Source organism: Bos grunniens, chromosome 23 (genome assembly GCF_055505025.1).
Source record: "Bos grunniens cultivar Pamir isolate PY7600 chromosome 23, Bosgru_T2T1.0, whole genome shotgun sequence".
Lineage (NCBI taxonomy): Eukaryota > Metazoa > Chordata > Mammalia > Artiodactyla > Bovidae > Bos > Bos grunniens.
In genome coordinates, this window is record NC_141187.1 from 19,676,615 (window position 1) to 19,694,808 (window position 18,194).

Below are 18,194 nucleotides of genomic sequence, written 5' to 3' on the forward strand. Positions count from 1 at the left end.
GGACTCAGACACATCATAACATAGATGGTAGTAAGAGCAGTGCCTGACATCAAGCATTTAGAGCCTATACAGTGTTTGACCTCAGGGAGCAAATATATCTGAAAGGCCATGTTAGAAGCACCTGCGGAGATCTTTGAAACCTCACACATACATATACATTTCTTTTATTTAATCCTAAGGTCCAACCCCTTCGGACTAAAAGAAGGGCATAACTGTCATTGAGAAACATGGAGAAGCGTAGAGCATGACTCCAGCTGCTCTCCAGTGTCTTTACCCTTTCCCCCCTCATTGTTCTTAGCTCCAGCCAAACTCATTATTCACTGCTTACTAATTTGTAAAGTTGTTCAAATGCACATATTCACACCTATCTATTTCTCTTGGCCTTGAATGTCTGCCCTCTTCACTTATCCATCTTTTCACTCGAAATCTTATTTAAAACTCACCTCCGATTTCTTACACATTGTAAAGATGTTTTTGATCTTTTAAGAACATCTGATCTCTCCCTTTGCTGAGTATCTAGGTACCTTGAATTCTTCTATTCTACTTATATTTATTGCTATAGTGTTTCATAGATATGAGACAAGAACCATCAGGAAGGTAGGATCTGTGTGTGCTCATCTGTGCTTTGTTTTCCTTCAACATTTAGCACAAGTTATAGGAGATTGAACTGGAACACATTCTATTCAGAAATTAGAAATTAGTGATACTTTTAAAACTAGAATTTATTACAATGTAGATCCATAATTTTTATTATTTTAAGTTTTTGCAATGTCGTATGTGCAGAGCACTTTAAAAATCCAATATATATGAGTATACAAATCAATATTAGACAAATATTTTAAATAATATTCACATTTAAAAGAATTCTAGCCATGCTATTATTCACTATTCTGAGTTTTTAAATTCTGAGTTACATTTCAAAATCAATTGTGGTACAGTAAGCTTTTTATCCTGGAGGTGCTTTTTTGGCAAGGATTCAAATTCTAACTGAAGGGGATTCAACTGGGTGATATTATGTTGTATGAACATCTATACACTGTTAAAATGAAAGTGCTACTGCATATCTAAATTTTCTTAAAACAATTTAAACCCACAATTTAAACGCAATTTAAACAGTACTCAGAATCAATCTTCTTCCAAATACAAAGCATGCAAATTTTAATGTGAATATACACTATACCCTGTGTTTGCCCTGAAGTCTGGATCGTTTAACCTAATCATTCAATCCAGCCCATGACAAACTCAAGGTCACTGCAGCACTTTTTTAAAAAGTTGAAACATGTATCTTACAAAGTAATTTATAAAGTACGTACAATATAAAGTAACACACACCATACTGCAAAAATTAAAATGATACAATGAGTACACTGTAATAAGTGCAACTTAAAAAAAAATAAACTAGAGCATGATGTAAATATTATAAAATAATCATTCTTAGATAAATATCTCAGTGTTATGAGATACTAACCAACATTACAGCCAACAAACTTTAAAAGGGAGAACTGAAATAGTGCAGGCTTCTTAGGAGCGGACTTTACTGCTTTTGCTGTGATTCCTCTATGTAATTCCCAGTGCCCGGAGCAAAGCAGAGGGTCAATAAATACAGAATATATGAATATAAAACACTGAATTAGAAACTGTGGAGATAAAGACAATTATGGATCCTGTCACCAAAAACATTACAGAGACAGTAAAACAAGGCAGCAAATTGTGAATATCCACAATAGCAGCACAAACAAAGGTGTTACACATAGTAAAGCAGAAAGTGTTAAACAACAGTATTACATTCTGAGCAGGGGGAGAGGGTGGATGGGGTGACATGTTAAAGGCTGTGTTTATATATTAACAGCATGCGTTAGAAGGGGAGCTAGAATTGAAATCCAGGTATCATCACCACATGGACTAATTTTAAAACAGTTGTAGGAAGGGAGTGAGAAAGAAGGATGGATCTGTGGTCATAATACTACTTAGATTTATAGACCCTTGTAAATTGGCACAGCATATTTGGCTTGGTTTAGGAAGCTTGGGAGGCAGAAAATGTAAGTATGATTCATATAAGTATATGTAAACTATTGGAAGGAAACAGTATACTTGAAGCTGCCTCTGTATTTCCTAGAAAGTTCCTGTTAATTTTTTTTAAGAGTAACTGCTTCAGCATTATACCAAAAGAATCTGAGATATATGAGTAGAGTGGAAGGAAACCACAAAAAAATCCACAGTTTAACAAAATTATATTTTGTAGAGAACCCTGGAAAAAAGTCACCGAATTGGTTTTATTTTTTGAACAATATCTGAACAGTAATATTGAGCTACCTTCTCCTCTGAAGGTTTTAGGTAACTTTGTTTTCGTTGTTTAGTCGCTAAGTCCTGTCCAACACTTCGTGACCCCATGGACTGCAGCCAGCCAGGCTCCGCTGTCCATGGGATTTCCCAGGCAAGAATACTGGATTGGGCTGCCATTTCCTTCTCCAGGGGATCTTCTTGACCCAGGGATAGAACCTGGTTCTTGTGCATTGGCAGGCTGATCCTTTACCACTGAGCCACCAGGGAAGCTCTACTCCAACACAGGAACAACACAGTATCTCCATTCCTCCTGCTTAATCATGCCTAGAGAGGAGACTACCAGTAGCTGCTGCTGCTGCTACCAAGTCGCTTCAGTCGTGTCCGACTCCGTGCGACCCCACAGACGGCAGCCCACGAGGCTCCCCCGTCCCTGGGACTCTCCAGGCAAGAACACTGGAGTGGGTTGCCATTTCCTTCTCCAATGCATGAGAGTGAAAGTGAAGTCGCTGAGTCCTGTCTGACTCCCAGCAACCCCATGGACTGCGGCCCACCAGGCTCCTCAGTCCATGGGATTTCCAGGCAAGAGTGCTGGAGTGGGGCGCCATTGCTTCTCCACCAGTAGCTACTGGCAGCAGTATTTGTTAACTGCTGGGAGAGGGAACTTGTTCAGTTTCCTTCAGCAAAGTTATTCAACAAAGTAGTCACATGTCAAAGAGCCATCAGATCAATGCCATGTATCAATACACCATGTTCTGCTGGTACTAACAGTTTCCAAGAAAGGACCTCTAACAGGTTTTCAGGTTACCGAATACATAGAAGAAAATCTGCTCATTTTCCTTGGCTATGAATATACTAGCATATCATTATTTATTTCATATAATCTGGAAATTTAAGAGGAAAAAGATCACTGCTTATCCAACAAACCCATGTTATCCAAGAACAGTCAGTATCCAGACAGGAGGTAAAACATGTTGAAATGTATGAGAATATATAGAGCCTCCAGATCAAAAAGTAGATTGCTCATCTTTTCAGACCACCCCAAAGCCAGTCTGTAAACTACAGGATCAATCTATTCTAATTCAGTGTTCAGAGACATAAGTTTCTGCTGAAGGGGTTGCATGCATGGACAACAGCTGGGAAAACGAAATCCTTTCATCTCAAAATGGAAGCAATTTCTTTTTAAAAACTGGAGTGATGACACGGAAGCAACTGTCACATCCAGTGTGCAGCAGGATGCCGTAAGTTCAAAACCACCAATGAAATCACAGGAAACGAAGCAGATGTATAAACAGCAGACATCTGAGCCACACAACAAACCTCCTATTCCTATGTCTTCTCTTGCCATTTATTCTTAACGTAATTAGTATGTTCACTATACTTAAAATAAATATGATAAAGAGTAATAAACCCATGATTGAAAAAGAAGTTCTCAGTATTTTATTTCTGCCCACTCTTCTAGAAAATGAAATGAAGAAAAGTGGATAAAGTAATAGAAAGATATGTATCTTTATTTCAGGCAGGTTCTTATTTGGCAAGAGTTTCAAGTTTTATTGAATGACAGGAATAACAAAGCCCTGGTTAGAAGATATATGGGAAATCCACATTTTTCTTTATTCTGTAGGACAGTGAACTGAGGATTCTGAAGGTCAACATCAAGAAGCTCTAATCTACATTTTAAAATTTTTGTTCAGGAACACTTAGAAAAAGCTGCAAATGTCACAAGTCAGGAAGCTACCTAACCAAATAACTTATTATTTGCTGTTTTTGCTTTGCCCCATGATATCCATCAAAGACTGTTAACCTGCAAACTCAGTCCTTCCTAGGCATGGAGCCAATGCTATCTTCTTAGGCATCAGCCAGAAAGGGTAAAAGAGAGGTAAAAGAGATTATCTCTTTATAGAGCTGGCTATCAAGCACCAATAAATTCAGGTTTAATTCAGGAAATACCAACAGCCTCTGAATTTCTTCTGTAGGTCTAGGCATCAGGCATCTTTGTCTGATTAAGCAATATATACTAAATATTAAGCAATATATACCAAATTAAGCAATATATGCCAAACATCTAACACTGCAAGTAAGATCACCATTATTTGAGCACTAAGAAAAAATACATACTGCCAATTAAACTGATACAATGCTCTCTTATCTGTGCTACTCAAAATTCGGGCCCTGATCAGCACCAGACCACAAACTGCTGTCAGTATTCAGCAAAATAAGAAGAGAAAATGAGTGTTTAGAAACTTTTATAATATTGTGACATCACTATGATTTTTTTTAGTATATTTTATAAATGTGGGAAAGGTAAAAAATACCAAAAATAAAAATAAAAACCAGACTTTTACTCCAAATAGTTTAAGAAGCACGGACTTAGAACTTTGACTCTTCTGAATCTATTTTTGACGCAGAGTCATCTGGACTCATGTTCCTCTGTTATCAAGGCTGCACCACAATCAGCTCCTGGGTTTTAATCTCAGACAGGGACAAGCACTCTTCAAACTTGGATCCCCTCTCCATCTTACCAGAAGGATTCAGACAATGACAGCTGTGTCACTATACATCACCATACATTCAAACATCAGAAAGCTCAAGGTTAAAGAAAATAATCTCAGAGTTCAGAAAACAATGGTATCAATTATTACTGTCATCTTTAAAATTTCTTGATGCTCTCAACTCTATTTTTCCCACTATAAGTTTGAAAAAAAATTACTTTGCCCCTATGTCTGTTTTTGTCCCTTGTAAACAACATTCTGGTGGACACCTCAGCAGACCTCTTCATTATCTACATAGAAGATGTGTGGGGAGTCCACAAGCAGCATTATTTAAATATACAGATCTCTGGAGCCCAAACAATGTAATTAATCACATGAACTCAACGCATTCTAGAAGCTCCATTTTCTCCATCTTCTATTTATACTGATTTGAAAAATTCATTAACCAAATTATCCTAATATCTAAATATGTCCTATTCATTAATTAGGCATTGCCAAAAGTTTAGAGGACATAGTCTACTCTTGGACATTATTAATGGCTACTTTTTGTTTCCAAGTTATATATAAAAGCCATACACATTTATCATGGAACATTTGGAAACTATAGAGAAGAACAATAAGGATAAAAATCACCCTTAATCTGAAGATCAAATTAATTATAATTAGGTTATAAATACGGTAAGTCTAGGGTGAAAATAGACTACTCAATAAAACAATTATTTTATTTGAAAAACTAGAAATCAATGTTTTCCTAACTTCACTTATGAGAGTCATCAAAATGTTTCTAAAATGAACACAGAATTCTAAGAAATCTTATAAAAGAAAAGCAATTGGGCTTCAATCATCACATTATACTCCCACACCTAAAATACATCGGGGCAGCATGTTATATAACAACTCAGCTAAATAATTTTAGAAAATACCTAAGATCTTACAGCTTGTGGGGTTTGTGTCTTTACACTTCATTTTGAGAAACGCAGGAAAAACAGATTAACTGAGACTCTGAGGAGAACTTTAAGATAGCAGTTAGATACAAATTCACCAAAAGTCACTCCATATTGACAAACAGGAGTAACTGGTCTAAGAGTACAGATGGAAGAGAAGAGAAAAGTAGGATGCACGATGACACCAGCTTGCTGAAACGTTACGGGCAGGTACAGTTTAATGAATTCACTAGCGGACAAAGTGCAATTAAATTCAAAGGAGCGAACAGAAATGCATATTGATGAATTACACAAAATAATTTAAAAATCATATGGTCTTTTATCCAGTACCCAAAATGTTGCTGAAATAATGGGTAACAAATGTGGATGAGAAAAGCAAGCTCCAATATCTACCTTATTCCACAAATAAAAATCAATTCAATGTACATCACAGATTTAAGCATAAAGTCAATAACCGTAGAAATATCAGAAGAAAAACCTGAGAGAGAATTGTTATGACCATGGGATACACAAAGATTCATCGGACAAAGCATAAGAAGTACAAATAATCCAATAAAAACAGGCAGAAAACTGAACAGATATGTCACAAAGTGAGACACATGAATGGCCAATAAACATATTAAAAGATGCTGAATATCATTCATCATTAAGGAATTAGAAATAAAAATCACAGTGAGATAACATTACATATCCACTAGAACATATAAAATAAAAAGACTAACAAACCCCAAAAAAGCTAGATACAAGGGTACATTCTGTATAATTCCATTTATATGAAATTTAAGAAAACACAAGTTAATCTGTGGTGACAGAAATTGCCTGGAGGCAGCAGGCAGGTTGTGACTGGAAATGAGAATTTCCTGAAGGAATGCAAATGTTAGTCCTAGTTTGGGGTAACAGTTACATGGTAATGTAGAATTGCCTAAGTTCCCTGACTGAGGAACTAAAATGTGCATTGCCTTGTGCTAATTTTATATGCACAAATATGTATATTAACATATGACATACATATATGCATTTATATACACTATCTCTCTACATATATATATATAGTCTAAGAGAAAGACTGAATTTAATTAAGTCTTCTTTGCATAACGACTAATTTAATCGACAAACATACACTGAGTTCCTAGCAGATGCGACATCACTTGTTTTTGTGTTAAACATGAATATATCTTAATCTGACTTAAATGTTCCAATACAAATACTATGTTGAAAGTAAAACACTCTGTAAATCTCCCTCCTAAGGAATGGTAACTTGTCAGTTCTCTGATGACAACACTGTTCAGTGGTTTTTCTGCATCCAAGATATCCCCTATCTTTTAAAAACAGAATAAACTCCTATCTGCAAACATGAAAACTACAAATACAATACTTTAATAATTATTAATGCTTGCTGTCAATTACTCTGTATTTATGTGCTTATATATTTTCAAGTACTTTTCTAAAGCTAGATAGTTAACCAAGGTCTGAGAAAAGATCTTGTATAACAGATTGTCAAATCTTGGTCACAATTGAAATGGTGGTATACTTGGATGGTCAGAATTGACCTTGGCTTCTCTGCCTAAATGATGTTTGTGAGCAATACTTAGGTTTCCACAGACTAGAACATTTTCAACAAAACAGTGCTAATCACTTGCAAAAGAACCACTGAATTTCAACATTTTTCTTTGGTAGAGAAATGCTTACTGTCTCCCACCTAGATTGTAATGCTTGAGTCATTTCATTATCTGCTGCATTTTCTTGATAGGAAATTCCATTTCATGATAGCAAAAATCCTCAATGCTGTTGTTAAAGATATTTCAAAATTATGTGCTATGACAAACTCATGTGCTTCTTTGTGATTTCGAAATATCTATGCGTAAAACAAGTGCAAGTTCCAGGCAGAAGAAAATATTACTAAACATACACGACATACCAAAAGTAGGCAAAATATGGTCCAGAATGTTCTCATTTTTCTAAATTTCTTAGTTCTTCAGAATTTAATTAAAGGAAAAAGTCATCTTGATTTAAAGTTCTCTGAATCATTTCTTATCATAAATAATAATGATCTAAAGTTACTGTGCTTGCATATATCTAGAATTATAATAAATGCCATGTGTCAAAGAGTATTACTAGAGTAATTTTCATTATCTATAGAATTAGTTCCCATAATACATTTAATGGCCTGTTATATGTTTAGCCGGCAAGTTTCTACATCTACTAACCCCATAATTTTATATTAGAAAATTATATATCAACCTACTGTTTTTATTTTGACTACATCCAAAATATATTAATTGTGGCACATACAGTCAATAAATGAGCCATTATTCTCCAAGGTGTATAAAATACATGCATAATGATGCCAACTGCATTAAATTTCCCTGCCAAACAGGAAAACAATTAAAATTGTGTTAACTATAAAATCAGGATTACATTTATTTTAATAAAAGGAAAAGATTTACCTTATTATTTTTTTTCAGCTTCAGATATGCAGTTATGTGAATGGTAACCTAATGCTGACTGTATAAAATATGAACTATGCAAAGGTTTTACAGCTGGTTTTGATCAGCTTCCTTTGTTTAACATTAAAAGTTAACTTCCAGAAGATACATACAAGCTACAGGTAATAGTTACCAGATGGAGATGTTGTTCCTGTTACTGTGTCTGATATCATAAAGAATACGCCATAAGAAGGGGAAAAAAAAACAACGTGGGCAGAGATTCTGATGTTTTCTGTGATAAAAATAGGCTCTTCCCAACTAACGCTGGCCAGCAAAGTCAAAGACCCTTTACCATCAGAATGCTGTTGTACTTTTTTTATAAGAGTACAATAAGGTTACATTCAGCATACATGGCAAAACTTTTACAAAATTTACATAAACACTGTTAATTATTAGCTCTTCTTTCCTGTCAAAATAATTAAGTTGCAGGCTATTGAGTAACATTAATGTTTTATTACTCACAATCAGTTCAGAACAAAAGGTTTGCTCCCCACTACATATGCCAGGCACCCATGCCATGTCCTGCAACCAGCTAACTTACCGTCAAGCCCTGGGAGTCGAAATGCCCTGTTTCCTACCAGGGGCCCCAGCAAGAGTCTCTCGGTCCCAAACTATTGCATGTACTGATATTAGGCTATTATCTGAAAACAGCATGAAAAATAAGGTCAAAACTTGAAGAGACTCTCAATTTCTTTTAAATGTGATCTCATAGTTTAGATTTTTAAATTTCATTTCCTTTCGCTTCAAGGATGATATTATTTTCTTCAAAATGAAATACTCATTTTTCTCGAACTATTCTATCTATAACTTCTACTATCTAACTCCAAAATTATTTCCAGTCTCTATGAGATCAGATATCACTAATTCCTAAGCCAGCACAAAAATTATTTCCTTCATAAGGCTTTTCCTGATTCTTAGAGGAAGAATTAATTTTTCCCTCATTGAACAACTATAACATCTCATATATTACACCTTCATTAGTAGTATATTCATTTCATAATTTATCATATCCACTGCTGGACTATATATAACCTCTCTAGTAAGGCAGAAGGCATCAGATATGGTACTTTTTGAAGGTTTTAGCCCTCACTGTACCCCTAAAGTTCAATATAAGACATTCTGATGAACTCAATACAGTTCAGCAAAGGAAAGACTTAAAATAAGGTATTACTTGGCTTTTTGAGAATGTCTAAATTATAAAATGAAATAAAAATTAAATCATTTTGTAGTATACCAACATACATTGAGTATCAGAAAAGTAAATCATACTATATTAAAATTCTTATCCTAAGTATATCCAACAAAAATATGCTCATCAAAATACCTGTACAAAAGTAATATTAATAATAGCTCTAATTGGATTAACCATAATATTTACTAAAATTAAAACTGATAAGTTAATTGTGCTGAATTTGTACAATGGATGCAGCACTATTTTACAATAGCTAGGACGTGGAAGCAAGCAACCTAGATATCCATCAACAGATGAATGGATAAAGAAGTTGTGGTACATAATACACAATGGGATATTACTCAGCTATAAAAAGGAGTGCATTTGAGTCGGTTCTAATGAGGTGGATGAACCTAGAGCCTATTATACAAAGTGAAGTAAGTCAGAAAAAGAAAAACAAATACTGTATATTAACCCATGTACATGGAATCTAGAAAGATGGTACTGATGAGCCTATTTGCAGGGCAGCAGTGGACACGCAGACAGAGAGCATGGACTCACGGACAAAGAGGAGGGTGGGATGAATGCAAAGAGTAGAACGGAAACACACGCGTTCAGTTCAGTTCAGTCGCTCAGTCATGTCCAACTCTTTGCGACCCCATGGACTGCAGCAATGCCAGGCTTCCCTGTCCACCACCAACTCCTGGAGCTTGCGCACACTCATGTCCATTGAGTTGGTGATGTCATCCATTATAATATGCAAAATAGATAGCCGATGGGAATTTGCTGTTTGAGTCAGAGCTCAAACCAGAGCTCTGTGACAACCTAGAAGGGTGGGATAGGGGTGGCTGGAGGGAGGTTCAGGAGGGAAGGGACATATGTACACCTATGGCTGATTCATACTGATGTATGGCAGAAACCAACACAGGAGGGTAAAGCAATTATCCTACCATTAAAATAAATTTAAAAAAGTATACAATGGAATGCCATTGAGCACAAGAATAAATAACAATTCATCACAACAATTGTGATGAATCTCACATGATGAGTAAAAGCAGCTAGATTCAGAAGAAAATACACTGTAAGCTTTCATTTATATTATTAGATCCATTAGAATAATACTTATCAGGTTCAATAAACTCCTCCCTTGATCCCAAACCCTCTCTCAGTCTTTGACAGTGAACAGAATGCTGATAACAGTTATGCCGGGATGACAGGCACCAACTAGGACTTCCTGAGCAAGCCAGGACGCGTTCACATTTTACAACAAAAATCCTCTCTAGCTTGAGTATCACATCTGCCTTCACTTTCTCATCTCCAATTCTCTGGGTAATTATTTTGAAAAAGACTTTTTTTCTCCCACCATTGAACTGGACCTATTCTTGCCACATCTTATCAAATGTAATAATCAAGTTTCCAGTTGGTTCAAGGAGTAAAGAATCAGCCTGCAATGCAAGGGACACAAGACACTTGGGTTCGATCCCTAAGTCAGGAACATTCCCAGGAGAAGGAAATGGCAACCCACTCCAGTTATTCCTGCTGGGAAAATCCCATGAACAGAGAAGGCTTGAGGGCTACAGTCCACTGGGTCGCCAAGAGTCGGACAGACGCATGACTAAGCAGACGCACGCACTTACGATTTAGACTTAAGTCTTCATTTTAGTCAACTTCTCAGCAGGATCTGAAACATCCTCCTCATTTGGCTACTAGCTCGTATGGATGGGCCACCTGGCTCTGCCCTTATGGCTTTAACCTGTGAATCTTAGGATACCTTCTGCAGCTACTCTCCAGTCCTCTCTCTGTCTTTTCTCTTCTCTTCCTAAGTGATCTCATACTATCTTATGACTTTAAATATCATTTATATGCCAATGACTCCAAAATTCTTATCTTTAGTGCCAATCTCTCTCATGAATTCAAGTCCTCTATTAAACTGCCTACTGCACTCCTTCACTTAACTGTCAACTACACTACTATACAAAGGTTCATATACTCAAACCTATGTTTTTTCTAGTAGTCATGTATGGATATGAGAGTAGGATCATAAAGAAGGCTGAGCACTGAGAACTGATGCTTTTGAATTGTGGTGTTGGAAAAGACTCTTGAGAGTCCCTTGGATGGCAAGGAGATCAAACTAGTCAATGCTAAAGGAAATCAACCCTGAATATTCACTGGAAGGACTGAAGCTGAAATTCCAATACTTTGGCCACCAGATATGAAGAGCTGATTCATTAGAAGACTCTGATGCTGGAAAAGATTGAAGGCAGGAGGAGAAGGAACAATAGAGGATGAGATGGTTGGATGGCATCACAGACTCAATAGACATGAGTTTGAGCAAGCTCTGGGAGAAGGTGAAGGAAAGGGAAGCCTGGCGTGCTGCAGTCACCAAGAGTTGGACACGACTGAGCGACTGAAGAGCAGCTACTTAACTTTAACACAATCAGTGAATTTAACATATAAATGCTAAATTTTGGCCCCAAACCACTATTCATCTAGCTGCTCAGACAAACATTCTAGACGTCACTTTGATTTCTTATCTTCACATCTAATAATCCTGTCTGTGAACAAGTCCTGCTGATGACACCTTCAAAATAAAGCCAGACTGGATCACTTTTCACCACCAGTGCGAGCTACCACAAACCACCTGAGAAGCTTCTTAAAACTAGTTAGTCTCCCTGCTTCCACTTTGAAACTCCTACAGCCAGCTGCTGCCGCTAAATCACTTCAGTCGTGTCCGACTCTGTGTGATCCCATAGACGGCAGCCCACCAGGCTCCACCGTCTCTGGGATTCTCCAGGCCAGCTAGAGTGATCTTTTAAAAACCTTAAATCATCAAGAAAGGTCTGGGGATCCATTGTACAACAATGTACCTGTGATTAAAAATACTGTACTTCAAATTCAGAAATTGTTGGAATGATGAAACAATTAGTGAAATTACTTCCCTGGATAAAAATACTTTTGAAACCCATGTGCTTAGTTTCAAATTCTAGAAGATAAAAAAAATACCTGTAACTGAGAGCACAAATCCATTCCCTATTTATAAACTTCAGTAGTTTCCTATTAGACTTTGAACAAAATGCAACTCTTTAGCAAGATTTATCAAAGTAAATCAAACCTTTTAAAAGCTTCTGCCCTATACAAAGTTGAAAAGGGAAAGTGATACAGAGAAACACAATGCCTACAGAATCATGACCTTGCTTACATTTTACACCTCCTCATCTAGCATTTGACCCCACTTCCTCCACTCCAAACACCCTGAGATTTGTTTCTGAAACACATTTCAGTCTTAGGAACTTTATACCTCCTGATCACTGTGTCTGGAATGACCTTCTCCTAAAAGGCTATGGTTTTTCCAGTGGTTATATATGGATGTGAGAGTTGGACTGTGAAAAAAGCTGAGCGCAGAAGAATTGATGCTTTTGAACTGTGGTGTTGGAGAAGACTCTTGCAAGTCCCTTGGACTACAAGGAGGTCCAACCAGTCCATTCTGAAGGAGATCAGCCCTGGGATTTCTTTGGAAGGAATGATGCTAAAGCTGAAACTCCAGTACTTTGGGCACCTCATGCGAAGAGTTGACTCACTGGAAAAGACTCTGATGCTGGGAGGGATTGGGGGCAGGAGGAGAAGGGGATGACAGAGGATGAGATGGCTGGATGGCATCACTGACTTGATGGACGTGAGTCTGAGTGAACTCCGGGAGTTGGTGATGGACAGGGAGGCCTGGCGTGCTATGATTCATGGGGTCACAAAGAGTCGGACACAACTGAGCGACTAAACTGAAATGAACTGAAACTGCTGTATGGTACTCTATTTAACATTATGTACTTTTTTGCTCAAATTTCACCTCCCTCAAAGTAATATAACTTTCCCTTTCCCTTTCCTTATCCTTCATGATTTTCTTTATAGCAGTTAATATTAGCTATTCATTTATTGACATTACTTATTCATTTATTATCTTTCTTGAACACCAAAGAAATTATCTTTATTATTTATTCATTTATTATTTTATATTATTTATTCATGTATTATCTTTCTTGAATACCAAAATACAAGCTCTATGAGGGCAGAGGCTTTGTGTGCCATTATATCCCCAATGCCTGAAACAGCGCTTCTGCAAGTTTCATCAGTAAACCTTTGACGAATCAATGAATGATGGAATCCCTGTGAAGCCAACAATTCCATCCAGTCTAAGTCTACCTTGTTATACACAGCATAATTGAGGAGACCAGATTTTACTTATTTCAGAATCCACATAATTATACACTATTTTTAACAGAGTTCTACCTTAGGAGTAGCAATATAAAATTGCAGTAGTTGTAGAATATTTTACTCTTGGGCCTGATAAAACATTAAACCAGAAAGTATTCTAACATAACTGCCTGTCCCAGCCGTTTCAGCCAATTTTTGCACCTGGAACAGAAAGGGAAAAAAGCCAGGTGAACTTTCACTCAGTTACATGTAAGTGTGGTGCCTTTCTTTAATTTTATTGGGTTTCTGAATGAAGCAAGTGATTTGAATAAAAGTGGTGCCAATGAGCTTACAAAGTAGAAAAGTACAACATGCACTGTCTTAAAGCTTCTGTGAAAAAATGTAATTTGAAACTTTACTGTCCTGATTTAAAAAAGAAAAACTGAAATATTTCATTAAACATTCTGAAATATCTCTACACAGAGAATCAATATATTTATGGACATAATTTACTACTGCTCCAGTTTTCATTCAACATTAATGTATGCTAATATTCTGAATTAAAATTTTCAACCCATTTAAATCAATGGAAAACTATGTACTCCACAATGGTTACCGACTTCATTACTCATTTTTGTTTTATCTGACAAGGTCCTTTCATGTCACACGTATAAGAGTACAATTAAAGGGACTGGGCACCACTTTTCTAAGAACCTGGGTGATCTGGAGCTGAACTTGATAATCCTGAAAACACAACTTGAGAAATGTACTGAAATTCAACCCCTAAAATAATGTGAGAAATTTACTGGAAATTATCAAAAATTTAGAAATGGTAATAAAAATTCTTTCCTAGTTTTTTTCTGTATTTCTCTAGTCTTATCATTTCTGTTAACCAAAACATTACGAAGACCTCATTAAACACCTTTTTCCTGCATCAAAAATAGTGTCTATCAAATAGCAGACAATAAATAAATTTAAGTTATGAATATTAATTATATAATAAAGATGTGTTGTACTATGTATAAAAAATAGCTTATGAGACAGAGTTCCCCTTTCAAAGTTCTTCAGTTCAGTTCAGTTCAGTTGCTCAGTTGTGTCCGACTTTTTGCGATCCCATGAACCACAGCACGCCAGGCCTCCCTGTCCATCACCAACTCCCGGAGCAAAGTTCTTAGATTACCTAAAAACATAATTATTATTAACAATGAATCTAATTCAATTATGATTACCTCCTATGTTTGATTTTTACTTATAAGAAAAATCACAGTTCACTGAAAGATACATTTTGTTACTCAAACACTCTGAGATCTGTAGCAAATTAGGAATGACTTGAAATTTACTCTTTGTCCCTGACTTTGTAGATACTTAAGCAAATTAAATGTTCAAACTTATTTAAAATTTTCAACTTAACCAATAATATCATTCCCTACATTCATGAAATATATAAAAAACAAAATGAATAAATTTCATTATGTGCACTGACCACCTGGATTTCTGGTTTAACCATTGCTTACTACATAAATAAATTTTCCCCAATTTATATACATGTTTACTTAACTGCAGATAATTTGATACTAATCTTCTAGATCTTTAAACTTTATTACCAGAAAGATTGGAGTATTTAAAGCATCCTTAGGACTTCATAGGAAATAGTAAACATATAATATCACAAGGTCACTCATTCCCAAAATTAGAGACTATACAGCGTGGTAACTATAGTTAATAATACTGTATTGCAAGCTGGAAAGTTGCTAATAGAGTAGATCTTAAAAGTTCTCATCACGAGAAATAGAAAAAAAAATTGTTTTAACTATGTATGGTGACAAATGTTAACTGGACTTAACTGTAGTGATCATTTTGCTATTATTATGTTGTACATGTGAAGCTAATATAATGTATGCCAAATATACCTCAATAAAAAAATCAGAAACAACTCAATCTTGCTTCATTCCTGTCCAATGAATAATATCAAATCTTCAATGCTTACATAATTAAATGTAATTTGTTACCTCTATTGCCTAGGAACCAAACTCACATAAACAAAATCATCTCCTTGGACTTGAAGGAACTGTGTACATAGCAAAGCACTGGGGTCTTAAGAATTTTGGTTTTAAAATCCACCTAAGTTCCTCTCACCTTTAAAACTCTATCCTTCATTGAGTTTTGCTGTGGTCAAAACAGCCTCAGCAATTGAGTCATGTATATAACTAGGAAAAACTATCTCACTGGTGTTGGAAATAGGAGTTACTGATTTGTGAACAGGTGCACTGCTTAAAAACATGTTTTTTTATAATTCTAGTTCCAGAGCTATTAATAATTAAATAGTTCCAGAGCTATTAATAACTACATTTTGATATTTAAGATATCAGGAAGAGTGAACACTAGGTGTCAGTGTAAGAAATGGAAAAATATTTTTAAAAACTTGTTTCCAATCAGGTGTATAACAAAGAAATCAAAAACAGCTGTGACCACATTTACTTATAATTGCATAATTCATTTAACAAGCCAATCTTTCTTTCAAACAAAAATTCCTGTTCCAAAACTATCAAGAGTTTAATATCAGATTAAGCTGATTATTAGAAGTTACAAGTCTTTTTGTAACTTCAGTTACATAAAGCACAGAAAGTAATTTTACTTTTACGGATACATATTTTGAAAAATGGTGTTAAATACAGGTATAAGCCTAGAAGTATTATGTTGCACGATTTCAGTTGGTGGAAAAACTATTTTAAAAATAATAAAGCTGGATGATTAATTTTAAAATATTGAATTTTAACTTTTTCTCTGAAACCTCCTACATAAATGCCAAGGTGTTAGAAGGTAAAACGCATAAGGGTTGATTCACAGAAAACAGAACACGGGAAGGATGTTTGACTCTCCCCTAATCTTGGCACCTGGAGGTTATAACTTAACTCCGAAGGCAAATTTGTTGCTACTGTTTAGTCCCACAGTCGTGCCCTCCTCTTTTGAGACCCTGTGGGCTGTAGCCTGTCTGGCTCTTCCTGGCAAGAATGCTGGAGAGGGTTGCCATTTCCTTCTCCAGAGGATCTTCCCTACCCAGGGATTGAACCCACATCTCCTGCATTAGCAGGTAGATTCTTTACCACTGTGGTACCCAGGAAGCCCATGAATGCTAATACTGATAATAAAAATTGCATCTATTAACTCTAACAATATTTCAGATAAAAAGCTTTATATTTGGTAAAAAGCTTTATTTTCAGAGTAAAGACTTTCAAAACAGGTTTTGAAAGATCATTATTAGCAACAATAATAAATATAGTGCCTCATATTTTAAAAGGTATATTCATAGTAAATAACTGATTCTGGCCAAATAATAATTATATAATAAATTAGCACAGTGCTCATTTTGGGGCCTTGGACTTTCATTTCTGTCCTCTGAACCCTCTCTCACTGACCCATTTATGCATTTCTCTGCACTATCTCTCCAGCTCCATGGTACAACCTACTTCGTAAATCTTTCCATGTGTTTTTCAGGCACGTTGGGTAACTTTTTCATACAATATTTTGCAAGTTATTCATTTGTGGGAAAGGGAAAAAACTAAACATAGTAGTCACAATAAAATACAAAATGCTGGGACTTGAAAAAGCATTTAGGAGAGCATTCAAGGATTTGATGGAGAAAAATAAATGCTTTCAGTCAACATCATGCTCCTGTTTTTACTTCTAGTTAAGTTACGATTTCGAATTGCAGTCATTAGATGAGAAAGCATGAAGTTTATGGAAGTCTTCTATGCCCCAGGATTCAAACAAAGGCAATTTAGACCACTTTGTATCTAACAATTTCTTCTCAGGGATATAATGTTAGATGGGAATAGACAAGGAAGGAACAGGGAAATCCACATATAACAAATTATCAAAACTGATACCTAAGAATTTTAAGATATCTAAGCATACCAGAGTGAGAGGTAGGAGAAATCAAAACAGAAGAACTGTATGTAGTGTGATATTCAAAGTCAGGAAAGTGGCCCCAGAAATACATACAAGCTCTCTTTTGGCTCTTTAGTGTCTCTGCCTTCAACATTGTTATTCCAATTGTATAGATTTATGATTAAATTTATGGCTGGCATTAATGAAATCATGTTTTCATCAACAGTATCAAGAGCTAAATCATTTATATACATCATCTTATATAATGCCTATCAGGTAGGTACATTCCTACAGATGAGTAAACCAAGTTTCAGAAAGATTAATAATGCTCAAGGTTGCACAACTAGCAAGTTATGAAGCCAAAATTCAAACCCAGGGCTATGTCTCCAAAAGCTTTCCACTCTACCAGTATTTCCCAACTGAAGGTTCAAAAACTCTTGTGGGTTTTGCAAAAGTAACCAGGAGAGTCACACTTAGAACAGTGATTAGTAAGTGAGAATATGTCAAATTGGTACATCTGAATGTACTAAGAACTCATACTTCTATTAATTTTTTATTCAGATAAACACTGATATCCGTCATAACAGATTTGATTGATATTTTGTTTTGCATTTATTTATTCTTAAAGATATGGGATTTAATTTACAGACAAAATAGATTACTGTTTACAGATAGCAAATATAGTACAGAAACCTGTAACCATCCAACTCAGAGGTGGTAACATTCCTGCCTAAATATTAATATTTCA

The 18,194-nt window shown here is 35.7% G+C and overlaps 1 protein-coding gene across 40 annotated transcripts in view; it reads right to left on the reverse strand.

Annotated features, from left to right (window-relative positions):
• Nucleotides 1-18,194, reverse strand: part of SUPT3H (SPT3 homolog, SAGA and STAGA complex component) — a 442,887-nt gene that overhangs the window by 204,671 nt on the left and 220,022 nt on the right. Inside the window, exon 1 of one of the 40 annotated variants that reach the window (XM_086371952.1) lies at nt 11,011-11,051. The exons of 38 other annotated variants lie outside the window; for them this stretch is intronic. The gene's annotated coding sequence lies outside the window, so the exon portion shown is untranslated. Of the gene's footprint in view, nt 1-11,010; nt 11,052-18,194 lie in introns of those variants that run through there. One more of the 40 variants, XM_086371964.1, reaches the window with a different exon arrangement.